The following is a 14,492-nucleotide window of genomic DNA, read 5'->3' as shown; positions in this document are numbered from 1 at the left end:
TGAGCTCTTTCCTCCTTATTTTCAAATACAAATCAAATCAAGACAAGACAAGACATGACTGACTGACTGACTTTGTTTATATAAATATATGTATTAATATTTATATATGCGTATATTAACATACATTCCATACTTTTTAACTTTCAAAATAAATGTGCCTTTTCTGTTCTACCGGCACTGGGCTCTTTTGCATTTGAGCTCTTTCACAGCACACGCAGCTGCTGTCAGATCCAGCAGAAAGGCACTCGCGACTTTAAAAGATCGCCTTTGTTCCCCACATCTTCGCTCGTGGCTTGTCTTACACCATGGGCTTACTTGTTTGTGTATTTACTGACTGCACGGCCTGATTTCCAGTGGATTTCAAGCAGTCGCACAGCCTTCGTTCAATCAAAAACATATAGATTAAGAAATAATTATTTCTTTATTGAAATCAAACTAAATTCAATTTTTTGCAATAAAACTGTAAATTTATTTATTTTCTTATTGTGATAAATATATATATGTTTTAAATTGTCTTTTTGTCTGGGTTGATTTTACTTCCCTCCGTCCTTCCTGCCTGTCAATCACCTGTGGCTTCAAAAACCGTCCCAGCCACACGTGGTCCTGAGATCCGCGCTCACTCACGCACAGCACAATTGCCTTCAGGAATGATAGAAATCCGACTTTAATCTTTTGAAAGGGAAGTGCTGTCCGTGAAGGCCCATTCTACAGCTGTGTAAGATGGATGTGCTTCCTGTCCTGGATCATTCGGTGTCTGTTCAAACGGGATGGTTGTCAGTTCCGGTTCATCAACTGCCCCTTTAAGACGTATTTTCTCATAATCGCGATCATCCTGTATATTTTAAAAGGAGTGTGATTTCAGTTGCGATAACCGATTGTTAAACTGTTGTGTATCAAGCTACATTGACGTTGCCTGTGTCCGTGCACATCCATATCGCAGCGTAACGGTTCATTACTCAAAATATGCCCATATTTTCATAAATCCACTCCTTGAAAGATCCCTTGTCCCAAATTTGCTCTCAGTATAAAAAAAACAACAAATTTCATGCCAGCAGCAGCAGCCGCGTGGCCTAATGGATAAGTCGTCTGACTTCGATTGTAACTGTGATGTTATCAAAAGATTGCAGGTTCGAGTCCTGCCGCGGTCAGCTAACTTGCCGCGTGAAATTTTACATTCTTTATTTTGATTCTGCCTCAAAACCAACCATCTCGTGCAGTCACTCACCGAAAGTAAAGGAAGGCTGTTTGCTTTAAAAAGCTCATGGCACATTTTCATCACTGTCGATCTGGTTGCACGGGCAAAACAAGCGGTGAAGTAGACATTCGTGCACATTATTTCTGTTTGAATGGAAAAAGTAGGGGATGGATGTCTGACGTTGCAGTAAATAGGAGATAAGGTGACTGAGAAGTTCAGGCAATGGACTGCTGATCCAGTCTGCCCTCAACTTCGTCGTTATTGTGTTAAACCGTTTCCACTCGGTTTTTTTCCGTAATCACATTTAACCTCATTGCCAAATTCACCTTTTACTGACAAGAATGCAGCTCGTTGGTGAAGTAATGTCTCAAAGAATAATCTATTCATCAAAGGGAAAACATGAGCAGGACTATGGAGAGGGGAACGATGGGCCGAATAGCAAACGAAGGTCAGAATCTGAGAGCTAGATCCCTTACTGTCGGCGGCTCGTTGGTCTAGGGGTATGATTCTCGCTTAGGGGTTTTAATAATTGAAATGCGAGAGGTCCCGGGTTCAAATCCCGGACGAGCCCTGACAACTTTTAGTCAAAAAAACACTTCTCAGCCGGTCGACATGTTTCAAATTAAAACGTTTGATTGCGCGCCGTTGTTCACACAGCGTCCAAAATCCTGGAGATTCCCAGGAGCAAAGTGAAACTCACCGAACTGAGTAAAGTTCATGCATCTCAGATGTGCTCGGCTCAGTGTCTCATTGGACAACCTAAACCCGTGTTTGATTCTGGCCAATTCTTGATCAGTCCATCTTCCGTTCTGCACGCATGAGCTCACCTCCATTGGGATATGGATACATTCAGCGTCAATCTCAACTTCAACGTGAAACAGACTCTGCCCTAAATATGAGTGCGTCCTGTTTCTCCAGCGCTGAAAAGATGGGAGAAGCTGGCTTTGGATTTAGTCCCTTGGCTGCCGAATTTAAACCGTACAGGAAATCAATCCGGGGTGGGCAAGCTGCCTGGTCAGATTAAAAGGCGTTCAGACCCTACATTCCAGGCATGTTATTGTGTTCTGGCCTCAACATTCGATTCAACGTCTCGGATCATAAGCCGCGCTCATTGTCTGCTAATGGTTCTGCTGTTCCCACTAACACCTGCTCTAGTCCATCCTTTGTTATTTTATTGCCCGCTTACCACCCACTTTGCCTTTTCGCATTGTGCCATTTATTATTCAATCACTCCTACGCTCCACTGTATCACAGACATTCCCTTTTGTCCTTCCTCGCTGCCTATTTTTTTCCAGGCGCTATTTTCGTGGAAGAAATCTGTAAACTTTACATTTTTCTTAAAATATCGGAATGATCATCTGACTGAACGTGAGCCCGGGTTCTTCATCCACAGAATGTTCACGACCAGCTGAGTTTTACAGAATTCTTTGTTTTTGTTCACTGTGTTTCTGTATCGCTTTTAAGGTGATGTCCTGTCTGTCCGAGGTCATTCTCTGTCTCTCCAAAATGGTTGCTATCAGTATCGGATCATTATGTATCTGTTTAAAAGGAATGTGCTGTCTGTCCCGGATTTTAAATTACAAATTTCAAAAACTGCCTTTGGAGGTTGCAGGAATTTTAGTTTGTTCGTGTGTTTGTGTAGCGAGGGAGTGTGTGCAAACGTGCTGCGCGATCTTACTGTGCATTTCATGTCATGGGAGAAAAAATGCATTACATGCAACTTGAAGCCACACTGATTTGATTGAACACACATTCGAGGACTGCCTGACAGGAGAAGAATCTGCTGTGGGATTTTGCTGTTCCACATCTGAAAGAAGGCAAATTATATAAGTTAGAAACATAGCGATTTGAGCGAGAGCTTGCGGATGGGCTTTGTGACATGATGAGCTCTTTCCTCCTTATTTTCAAATACAAATCAAATCAAGACAAGACAAGACATGACTGACTGACTGACTTTGTTTATATAAATATATGTATTAATATTTATATATGCGTATATTAACATACATTCCATACTTTTTAACTTTCAAAATAAATGTGCCTTTTCTGTTCTACCGGCACTGGGCTCTATTGCATTTGAGCTCTTTCACAGCACACGCAGCTGCTGTCAGATCCAGCAGAAAGGCACTCGCGACTTTAAAAGATCGCCTTTGTTCCCCACATCTTCGCTCGTGGCTTGTCTTACACCATGGGCTTTCTTGTTTGTGTATTTACTGACTGCACGCCCTGATTTCCAGTGGATTTCAAGCAGTCGCACAGCCTTCGTTCAATCAAAAACATATAGATTAAGAAATAATTATTTCTTTATTGAAATCAAACTAAATTCAATTTTTTGCAATAAAACTGTAAATTTATTTATTTTCTTATTGTGATAAATATATATATGTTTTAAATTGTCTTTTTGTCTGGGTTGATTTTACTTCCCTCCGTCCTTCCTGCCTGTCAATCACCTGTGGCTTCAAAAACCGTCCCAGCCACTCGTGGTCCTGAGATCCGCGCTCACTCACGCACAGCAAAATTGCCTTCAGGAATTATAGAAATCCGACTTTAATCTTTTGAAAGGGAAGTGCTGTCCGTGAAGGCCCATTCTACAGCTGTGTAAGATGGATGTGCTTCCTGTCCTGGATCATTCGGTGTCTGTTCAAACGGGATGGTTGTCAGTTCCGGTTCATCAACTGCCCCTTTAAGACGTATTTTCTCATAATCGCGATCATCCTGTATATTTTAAAAGGAGTGTGATTTCAGTTGCGATAACCGATTGTTAAACTGTTGTGTATCAAGCTACATTGACGTTGCCTGTGTCCGTGCACATCCATATCGCAGCGTAACGGTTCATTACTCAAAATATGCCCATATTTTCATAAATCCACTCCTTGAAAGATCCCTTGTCCCAAATTTGCTCTCAGTATAAAAAAAACAACAAATTTCATGCCAGCAGCAGCAGCCGCGTGGCCTAATGGATAAGTCGTCTGACTTCGATTGTAACTGTGATGTTATCAAAAGATTGCAGGTTCGAGTCCTGCCGCGGTCAGCTAACTTTCCGCGTGAAATTTTACATTCTTTATTTTGATTCTGCCTCAAAACCAACCATCTCGTGCAGTCACTCACCGAAAGTAAAGGAAGGCTGTTTGCTTTAAAAAGCTCATGGCACATTTTCATCATTGTCGATCTGGTTGCACGGGCAAAACAAGCGGTGAAGTAGACTTTCGTGCACATTATTTCTGTTTGAATGGAAAAAGTAGGGGATGGATGTCTGACGTTGCAGTAAATAGGAGATAAGGTGACTGAGAAGTTCAGGCAATGGACTGCTGATCCAGTCTGCCCTCAACTTCGTCGTTATTGTGTTAAACCGTTTCCACTCGGTTTTTTTCCGTAATCACATTTAACCTCATTGCCAAATTCACCTTTTACTGACAAGAATGCAGCTCGTTGGTGAAGTAATGTCTCAAAGAATAATCTATTCATCAAAGGGAAAACATGAGCAGGACTATGGAGAGGGGGACGATGGGCCGAATAGCAAACGAAGGTCAGAATCTGAGAGCTAGATCCCTTACTGTCGGCGGCTCGTTGGTCTAGGGGTATGATTTTCGCTTAGGGGTTTTAATAATTGAAATGCGAGAGGTCCCGGGTTCAAATCCCGGACGAGCCCTGACAACTTTTAGTCAAAAAAACACTTCTCAGCCGGTCGACATGTTTCAAATTAAAACGTTTGATTGCGCGCCGTTGTTCACACAGCGTCCAAAAATCCTGGAGATTCCCAGGAGCAAAGTGAAACTCACCGAACTGAGTAAAGTTCATGCATCTCAGATGTGCTCGGCTCAGTGTCTCATTGGACAACCTAAACCCGTGTTTGATTCTGGCCAATTCTTGATCAGTCCATCTTCCGTTCTGCACTCATGAGCTCACCTCCATTGGGATATGGATACATTCAGCGTCAATCTCAACTTCAACGTGAAACAGACTCTGCCCTTAATATGAGTGCGTCCTGTTTCTCCAGCGCTGAAAAGATGGAAGAAGCTGGCTTTGGATTTAGTCCCTTGGCTGCCGAATTTAAACCGTACAGAAAATCAATCCGGGGTGGGCAAGCTGCCTGGTCTGATTAAAAGGCGTTCAGACCCTACATTCCAGGCATGTTATTGTGTTCTGGCCTCAACATTCGATTCAACGTCTCGGATCATAAGCCGCGCTCATTGTCTGCTAATGGTTCTGCTGTTCCCACTAACACCTGCTCTAGTCCATCCTTTGTTATTTTATTGCCCGCTTACCACCCACTTTGCCTTTTCGCATTGTGCCATTTATTATTCAATCACTCCTACGCTCCACTGTATCACAGACATTCCCTTTTGTCCTTCCTCGCTGCCTATTTTTTTCCAGGCGCTATTTTCGTGGAAGAAATCTGTAAACTTTACATTTTTCTTAAAATATCGGAATGATCATCTGACTGAACGTGAGCCCGGGTTCTTCATCCACAGAATGTTCACGACCAGCTGAGTTTTACAGAATTCTTTGTTTTTGTTCACTGTGTTTCTGTATCGCTTTTAAGGTGATGTCCTGTCTGTCCGAGGTCATTCTCTGTCTCTCCAAAATGGTTGCTATCAGTATCGGATCATTATGTATCTGTTTAAAAGGAATGTGCTGTCTGTCCCGGATTTTAAATTACAAATTTCAAAAACTGCCTTTGGAGGTTGCAGGAATTTTAGTTTGTTCGTGTGTTTGTGTAGCGAGGGAGTGTGTGCAAACGTGCTGCGCGATCTTACTGTGCATTTCATGTCATGGGAGAAAAAATGCATTACATGCAACTTGAAGCCACACTGATTTGATTGAACACACATTCGAGGACTGCCTGACAGGAGAAGAATCTGCTGTGGGATTTTGCTGTTCCACATCTGAAAGAAGGCAAATTATATAAGTTAGAAACATAGCGATTTGAGCGAGAGCTTGCGGATGGGCTTTGTGACATGATGAGCTCTTTCCTCCTTATTTTCAAATACAAATCAAATCAAGACAAGACAAGACATGACTGACTGACTGACTTTGTTTATATAAATATATGTATTAATATTTATATATGCGTATATTAACATACATTCCATACTTTTTAACTTTCAAAATAAATGTGCCTTTTCTGTTCTACCGGCACTGGGCTCTATTGCATTTGAGCTCTTTCACAGCACACGCAGCTGCTGTCAGATCCAGCAGAAAGGCACTCGCGACTTTAAAAGATCGCCTTTGTTCCCCACATCTTCGCTCGTGGCTTGTCTTACACCATGGGCTTTCTTGTTTGTGTATTTACTGACTGCACGCCCTGATTTCCAGTGGATTTCAAGCAGTCGCACAGCCTTCGTTCAATCAAAAACATATAGATTAAGAAATAATTATTTCTTTATTGAAATCAAACTAAATTCAATTTTTTGCAATAAAACTGTAAATTTATTTATTTTCTTATTGTGATAAATATATATATGTTTTAAATTGTCTTTTTGTCTGGGTTGATTTTACTTCCCTCCGTCCTTCCTGCCTGTCAATCACCTGTGGCTTCAAAAACCGTCCCAGCCACTCGTGGTCCTGAGATCCGCGCTCACTCACGCACAGCAAAATTGCCTTCAGGAATTATAGAAATCCGACTTTAATCTTTTGAAAGGGAAGTGCTGTCCGTGAAGGCCCATTCTACAGCTGTGTAAGATGGATGTGCTTCCTGTCCTGGATCATTCGGTGTCTGTTCAAACGGGATGGTTGTCAGTTCCGGTTCATCAACTGCCCCTTTAAGACGTATTTTCTCATAATCGCGATCATCCTGTATATTTTAAAAGGAGTGTGATTTCAGTTGCGATAACCGATTGTTAAACTGTTGTGTATCAAGCTACATTGACGTTGCCTGTGTCCGTGCACATCCATATCGCAGCGTAACGGTTCATTACTCAAAATATGCCCATATTTTCATAAATCCACTCCTTGAAAGATCCCTTGTCCCAAATTTGCTCTCAGTATAAAAAAAACAACAAATTTCATGCCAGCAGCAGCAGCCGCGTGGCCTAATGGATAAGTCGTCTGACTTCGATTGTAACTGTGATGTTATCAAAAGATTGCAGGTTCGAGTCCTGCCGCGGTCAGCTAACTTTCCGCGTGAAATTTTACATTCTTTATTTTGATTCTGCCTCAAAACCAACCATCTCGTGCAGTCACTCACCGAAAGTAAAGGAAGGCTGTTTGCTTTAAAAAGCTCATGGCACATTTTCATCATTGTCGATCTGGTTGCACGGGCAAAACAAGCGGTGAAGTAGACTTTCGTGCACATTATTTCTGTTTGAATGGAAAAAGTAGGGGATGGATGTCTGACGTTGCAGTAAATAGGAGATAAGGTGACTGAGAAGTTCAGGCAATGGACTGCTGATCCAGTCTGCCCTCAACTTCGTCGTTATTGTGTTAAACCGTTTCCACTCGGTTTTTTTCCGTAATCACATTTAACCTCATTGCCAAATTCACCTTTTACTGACAAGAATGCAGCTCGTTGGTGAAGTAATGTCTCAAAGAATAATCTATTCATCAAAGGGAAAACATGAGCAGGACTATGGAGAGGGGGACGATGGGCCGAATAGCAAACGAAGGTCAGAATCTGAGAGCTAGATCCCTTACTGTCGGCGGCTCGTTGGTCTAGGGGTATGATTTTCGCTTAGGGGTTTTAATAATTGAAATGCGAGAGGTCCCGGGTTCAAATCCCGGACGAGCCCTGACAACTTTTAGTCAAAAAAACACTTCTCAGCCGGTCGACATGTTTCAAATTAAAACGTTTGATTGCGCGCCGTTGTTCACACAGCGTCCAAAAATCCTGGAGATTCCCAGGAGCAAAGTGAAACTCACCGAACTGAGTAAAGTTCATGCATCTCAGATGTGCTCGGCTCAGTGTCTCATTGGACAACCTAAACCCGTGTTTGATTCTGGCCAATTCTTGATCAGTCCATCTTCCGTTCTGCACTCATGAGCTCACCTCCATTGGGATATGGATACATTCAGCGTCAATCTCAACTTCAACGTGAAACAGACTCTGCCCTTAATATGAGTGCGTCCTGTTTCTCCAGCGCTGAAAAGATGGAAGAAGCTGGCTTTGGATTTAGTCCCTTGGCTGCCGAATTTAAACCGTACAGAAAATCAATCCGGGGTGGGCAAGCTGCCTGGTCTGATTAAAAGGCGTTCAGACCCTACATTCCAGGCATGTTATTGTGTTCTGGCCTCAACATTCGATTCAACGTCTCGGATCATAAGCCGCGCTCATTGTCTGCTAATGGTTCTGCTGTTCCCACTAACACCTGCTCTAGTCCATCCTTTGTTATTTTATTGCCCGCTTACCACCCACTTTGCCTTTTCGCATTGTGCCATTTATTATTCAATCACTCCTACACTCCACTGTATCACAGACATTCCCTTTTGTCCTTCCTCGCTGCCTATTTTTTTCCAGGCGCTATTTTCGTGGAAGAAATCTGTAAACTTTACATTTTTCTTAAAATATCGGAATGATCATCTGACTGAACGTGAGCCCGGGTTCTTCATCCACAGAATGTTCACGACCAGCTGAGTTTTACAGAATTCTTTGTTTTTGTTCACTGTGTTTCTGTATCGCTTTTAAGGTGATGTCCTGTCTGTCCGAGGTCATTCTCTGTCTCTCCAAAATGGTTGCTATCAGTATCGGATCATTATGTATCTGTTTAAAAGGAATGTGCTGTCTGTCCCGGATTTTAAATTACAAATTTCAAAAACTGCCTTTGGAGGTTGCAGGAATTTTAGTTTGTTCGTGTGTTTGTGTAGCGAGGGAGTGTGTGCAAACGTGCTGCGCGATCTTACTGTGCATTTCATGTCATGGGAGAAAAAATGCATTACATGCAACTTGAAGCCACACTGATTTGATTGAACACACATTCGAGGACTGCCTGACAGGAGAAGAATCTGCTGTGGGATTTTGCTGTTCCACATCTGAAAGAAGGCAAATTATATAAGTTAGAAACATAGCGATTTGAGCGAGAGCTTGCGGATGGGCTTTGTGACATGATGAGCTCTTTCCTCCTTATTTTCAAATACAAATCAAATCAAGACAAGACAAGACATGACTGACTGACTGACTTTGTTTATATAAATATATGTATTAATATTTATATATGCGTATATTAACATACATTCCATACTTTTTAACTTTCAAAATAAATGTGCCTTTTCTGTTCTACCGGCACTGGGCTCTTTTGCATTTGAGCTCTTTCACAGCACACGCAGCTGCTGTCAGATCCAGCAGAAAGGCACTCGCGACTTTAAAAGATCGCCTTTGTTCCCCACATCTTCGCTCGTGGCTTGTCTTACACCATGGGCTTACTTGTTTGTGTATTTACTGACTGCACGCCCTGATTTCCAGTGGATTTCAAGCAGTCGCACAGCCTTCGTTCAATCAAAAACATATAGATTAAGAAATAATTATTTCTTTATTGAAATCAAACTAAATTCAATTTTTTGCAATAAAACTGTAAATTTATTTATTTTCTTATTGTGATAAATATATATATGTTTTAAATTGTCTTTTTGTCTGGGTTGATTTTACTTCCCTCCGTCCTTCCTGCCTGTCAATCACCTGTGGCTTCAAAAACCGTCCCAGCCACTCGTGGTCCTGAGATCCGCGCTCACTCACGCACAGCACAATTGCCTTCAGGAATGATAGAAATCCGACTTTAATCTTTTGAACGGGAAGTGCTGTCCGTGAAGGCCCATTCTACAGCTGTGTAAGATGGATGTGCTTCCTGTCCTGGATCATTCGGTGTCTGTTCAAACGGGATGGTTGTCAGTTCCGGTTCATCAACTGCCCCTTTAAGACGTATTTTCTCATAATCGCGATCATCCTGTATATTTTAAAAGGAGTGTGATTTCAGTTGCGATAACCGATTGTTAAACTGTTGTGTATCAAGCTACATTGACGTTGCCTGTGTCCGTGCACATCCATATCGCAGCGTAACGGTTCATTACTCAAAATATGCCCATATTTTCATAAATCCACTCCTTGAAAGATCCCTTGTCCCAAATTTGCTCTCAGTATAAAAAAAACAACAAATTTCATGCCAGCAGCAGCAGCCGCGTGGCCTAATGGATAAGTCGTCTGACTTCGATTGTAACTGTGATGTTATCAAAAGATTGCAGGTTCGAGTCCTGCCGCGGTCAGCTAACTTGCCGCGTGAAATTTTACATTCTTTATTTTGATTCTGCCTCAAAACCAACCATCTCGTGCAGTCACTCACCGAAAGTAAAGGAAGGCTGTTTGCTTTAAAAAGCTCATGGCACATTTTCATCACTGTCGATCTGGTTGCACGGGCAAAACAAGCGGTGAAGTAGACTTTCGTGCACATTATTTCTGTTTGAATGGAAAAAGTAGGGGATGGATGTCTGACGTTGCAGTAAATAGGAGATAAGGTGACTGAGAAGTTCAGGCAATGGACTGCTGATCCAGTCTGCCCTCAACTTCGTCGTTATTGTGTTAAACCGTTTCCACTCGGTTTTTTTCCGTAATCACATTTAACCTCATTGCCAAATTCACCTTTTACTGACAAGAATGCAGCTCGTTGGTGAAGTAATGTCTCAAAGAATAATCTATTCATCAAAGGGAAAACATGAGCAGGACTATGGAGAGGGGGACGATGGGCCGAATACCAAACGAAGGTCAGAATCTGAGAGCTAGATCCCTTACTGTCGGCGGCTCGTTGGTCTAGGGGTATGATTCTCGCTTAGGGGTTTAATAATTGAAATGCGAGAGGTCCCGGGTTCAAATCCCGGACGAGCCCTGACAACTTTTAGTCAAAAAAACACTTCTCAGCCGGTCGACATATTTCAAATTAAAACGTTTGATTGCGCGCCGTTGTTCACACAGCGTCCAAAAATCCTGGAGATTCCCAGGAGCAAAGTGAAACTCACCGAACTGAGTAAAGTTCATGCATCTCAGATGTGCTCGGCTCAGTGTCTCATTGGACAACCTAAACCCGTGTTTGATTCTGGCCAATTCTTGATCAGTCCATCTTCCGTTCTGCACGCATGAGCTCACCTCCATTGGGATATGGATACATTCAGCGTCAATCTCAACTTCAACGTGAAACAGACTCTGCCCTTAATATGAGTGCGTCCTGTTTCTCCAGCGCTGAAAAGATGGGAGAAGCTGGCTTTGGATTTAGTCCCTTGGCTGCCGAATTTAAACCGTACAGGAAATCAATCCGGGGTGGGCAAGCTGCCTGGTCTGATTAAAAGGCGTTCAGACCCTACATTCCAGGCATGTTATTGTGTTCTGGCCTCAACATTCGATTCAACGTCTCGGATCATAAGCCGCGCTCATTGTCTGCTAATGGTTCTGCTGTTCCCACTAACACCTGCTCTAGTCCATCCTTTGTTATTTTATTGCCCGCTTACCACCCACTTTGCCTTTTCGCATTGTGCCATTTATTATTCAATCACTCCTACGCTCCACTGTATCACAGACATTCCCTTTTGTCCTTCCTCGCTGCCTATTTTTTTCCAGGCGCTATTTTCGTGGAAGAAATCTGTAAACTTTACATTTTTCTTAAAATATCGGAATGATCATCTGACTGAACGTGAGCCCGGGTTCTTCATCCACAGAATGTTCACGACCAGCTGAGTTTTACAGAATTCTTTGTTTTTGTTCACTGTGTTTCTGTATCGCTTTTAAGGTGATGTCCTGTCTGTCCGAGGTCATTCTCTGTCTCTCCAAAATGGTTGCTATCAGTATCGGATCATTATGTATCTGTTTAAAAGGAATGTGCTGTCTGTCCCGGATTTTAAATTACAAATTTCAAAAACTGCCTTTGGAGGTTGCAGGAATTTTAGTTTGTTGGTGTGTTTCTGTAGCGAGGGAGTGTGTGCAAACGTGCTGCGCGATCTTACTGTGCATTTCATGTCATGGGAGAAAAAATGCATTACATGCAACTTGAAGCCACACTGATTTGATTGAACACACATTCGAGGACTGCCTGACAGGAGAAGAATCTGCTGTGGGATTTTGCTGTTCCACATCTGAAAGAAGGCAAATTATATAAGTTAGAAACATAGCGATTTGAGCGAGAGCTTGCGGATGGGCTTTGTGACATGATGAGCTCTTTCCTCCTTATTTTCAAATACAAATCAAATCAAGACAAGACAAGACATGACTGACTGACTGACTTTGTTTATATAAATATATGTATTAATATTTATATATGCGTATATTAACATACATTCCATACTTTTTAACTTTCAAAATAAATGTGCCTTTTCTGTTCTACCGGCACTGGGCTCTTTTGCATTTGAGCTCTTTCACAGCACACGCAGCTGCTGTCAGATCCAGCAGAAAGGCACTCGCGACTTTAAAAGATCGCCTTTGTTCCCCACATCTTCGCTCGTGGCTTGTCTTACACCATGGGCTTACTTGTTTGTGTATTTACTGACTGCACGGCCTGATTTCCAGTGGATTTCAAGCAGTCGCACAGCCTTCGTTCAATCAAAAACATATAGATTAAGAAATAATTATTTCTTTATTGAAATCAAACTAAATTCAATTTTTTGCAATAAAACTGTAAATTTATTTATTTTCTTATTGTGATAAATATATATATGTTTTAAATTGTCTTTTTGTCTGGGTTGATTTTACTTCCCTCCGTCCTTCCTGCCTGTCAATCACCTGTGGCTTCAAAAACCGTCCCAGCCACACGTGGTCCTGAGATCCGCGCTCACTCACGCACAGCACAATTGCCTTCAGGAATGATAGAAATCCGACTTTAATCTTTTGAAAGGGAAGTGCTGTCCGTGAAGGCCCATTCTACAGCTGTGTAAGATGGATGTGCTTCCTGTCCTGGATCATTCGGTGTCTGTTCAAACGGGATGGTTGTCAGTTCCGGTTCATCAACTGCCCCTTTAAGACGTATTTTCTCATAATCGCGATCATCCTGTATATTTTAAAAGGAGTGTGATTTCAGTTGCGATAACCGATTGTTAAACTGTTGTGTATCAAGCTACATTGACGTTGCCTGTGTCCGTGCACATCCATATCGCAGCGTAACGGTTCATTACTCAAAATATGCCCATATTTTCATAAATCCACTCCTTGAAAGATCCCTTGTCCCAAATTTGCTCTCAGTATAAAAAAAACAACAAATTTCATGCCAGCAGCAGCAGCCGCGTGGCCTAATGGATAAGTCGTCTGACTTCGATTGTAACTGTGATGTTATCAAAAGATTGCAGGTTCGAGTCCTGCCGCGGTCAGCTAACTTGCCGCGTGAAATTTTACATTCTTTATTTTGATTCTGCCTCAAAACCAACCATCTCGTGCAGTCACTCACCGAAAGTAAAGGAAGGCTGTTTGCTTTAAAAAGCTCATGGCACATTTTCATCACTGTCGATCTGGTTGCACGGGCAAAACAAGCGGTGAAGTAGACATTCGTGCACATTATTTCTGTTTGAATGGAAAAAGTAGGGGATGGATGTCTGACGTTGCAGTAAATAGGAGATAAGGTGACTGAGAAGTTCAGGCAATGGACTGCTGATCCAGTCTGCCCTCAACTTCGTCGTTATTGTGTTAAACCGTTTCCACTCGGTTTTTTTCCGTAATCACATTTAACCTCATTGCCAAATTCACCTTTTACTGACAAGAATGCAGCTCGTTGGTGAAGTAATGTCTCAAAGAATAATCTATTCATCAAAGGGAAAACATGAGCAGGACTATGGAGAGGGGGACGATGGGCCGAATAGCAAACGAAGGTCAGAATCTGAGAGCTAGATCCCTTACTGTCGGCGGCTCGTTGGTCTAGGGGTATGATTCTCGCTTAGGGGTTTTAATAATTGAAATGCGAGAGGTCCCGGGTTCAAATCCCGGACGAGCCCTGACAACTTTTAGTCAAAAAAACACTTCTCAGCCGGTCGACATGTTTCAAATTAAAACGTTTGATTGCGCGCCGTTGTTCACACAACGTCCAAAAATCCTGGAGATTCCCAGGAGCAAAGTGAAACTCACCGAACTGAGTAAAGTTCATGCATCTCAGATGTGCTCGGCTCAGTGTCTCATTGGACAACCTAAACCCGTGTTTGATTCTGGCCAATTCTTGATCAGTCCATCTTCCGTTCTGCACGCATGAGCTCACCTCCATTGGGATATGGATACATTCAGCGTCAATCTCAACTTCAACGTGAAACAGACTCTGCCCTAAATATGAGTGCGTCCTGTTTCTCCAGCGCTGAAAAGATGGGAGAAGCTGGCTTTGGATTTAGTCCCTTGGCTGCCGAATTTAAACCGTAC

General features: G+C 42.4%; 5 non-coding genes across 5 annotated transcripts; all 5 read left to right on the top strand.

The window, feature by feature from the left end:
* The first annotated feature begins 1,678 nt into the window (after positions 1 to 1,678).
* On the top strand, positions 1,679 to 1,766 carry trnap-agg (transfer RNA proline (anticodon AGG)). Its single transcript is given in 2 exon segments — positions 1,679 to 1,714; positions 1,731 to 1,766. It is a non-coding gene; the product is annotated as a tRNA-Pro (tRNA).
* A 2,990-nt stretch (positions 1,767 to 4,756) lies between these two features.
* trnap-agg (transfer RNA proline (anticodon AGG)) lies at positions 4,757 to 4,844 on the top strand. Its single transcript is given in 2 exon segments — positions 4,757 to 4,792; positions 4,809 to 4,844. It is a non-coding gene; the product is annotated as a tRNA-Pro (tRNA).
* A 2,991-nt stretch (positions 4,845 to 7,835) lies between these two features.
* On the top strand, positions 7,836 to 7,923 carry trnap-agg (transfer RNA proline (anticodon AGG)). The gene is given in 2 exon segments: positions 7,836 to 7,871; positions 7,888 to 7,923. It is a non-coding gene; the product is annotated as a tRNA-Pro (tRNA).
* A 2,991-nt stretch (positions 7,924 to 10,914) lies between these two features.
* On the top strand, positions 10,915 to 11,001 carry trnap-agg (transfer RNA proline (anticodon AGG)). Its single transcript is given in 2 exon segments — positions 10,915 to 10,950; positions 10,966 to 11,001. It is a non-coding gene; the product is annotated as a tRNA-Pro (tRNA).
* Positions 11,002 to 13,992: 2,991 nt separating this feature from the next.
* Positions 13,993 to 14,080, top strand: trnap-agg (transfer RNA proline (anticodon AGG)). Its single transcript is given in 2 exon segments — positions 13,993 to 14,028; positions 14,045 to 14,080. It is a non-coding gene; the product is annotated as a tRNA-Pro (tRNA).
* Positions 14,081 to 14,492: the final 412 nt, after the last annotated feature.

Source organism: Pristiophorus japonicus, unplaced genomic scaffold (genome assembly GCF_044704955.1).
Source record: "Pristiophorus japonicus isolate sPriJap1 unplaced genomic scaffold, sPriJap1.hap1 HAP1_SCAFFOLD_37, whole genome shotgun sequence".
Taxonomy (NCBI): domain Eukaryota; kingdom Metazoa; phylum Chordata; class Chondrichthyes; family Pristiophoridae; genus Pristiophorus; species Pristiophorus japonicus.
Note: the sequence above shows the minus strand (reverse complement) of the source record. Positions and strands in the feature narration are given on the sequence as shown.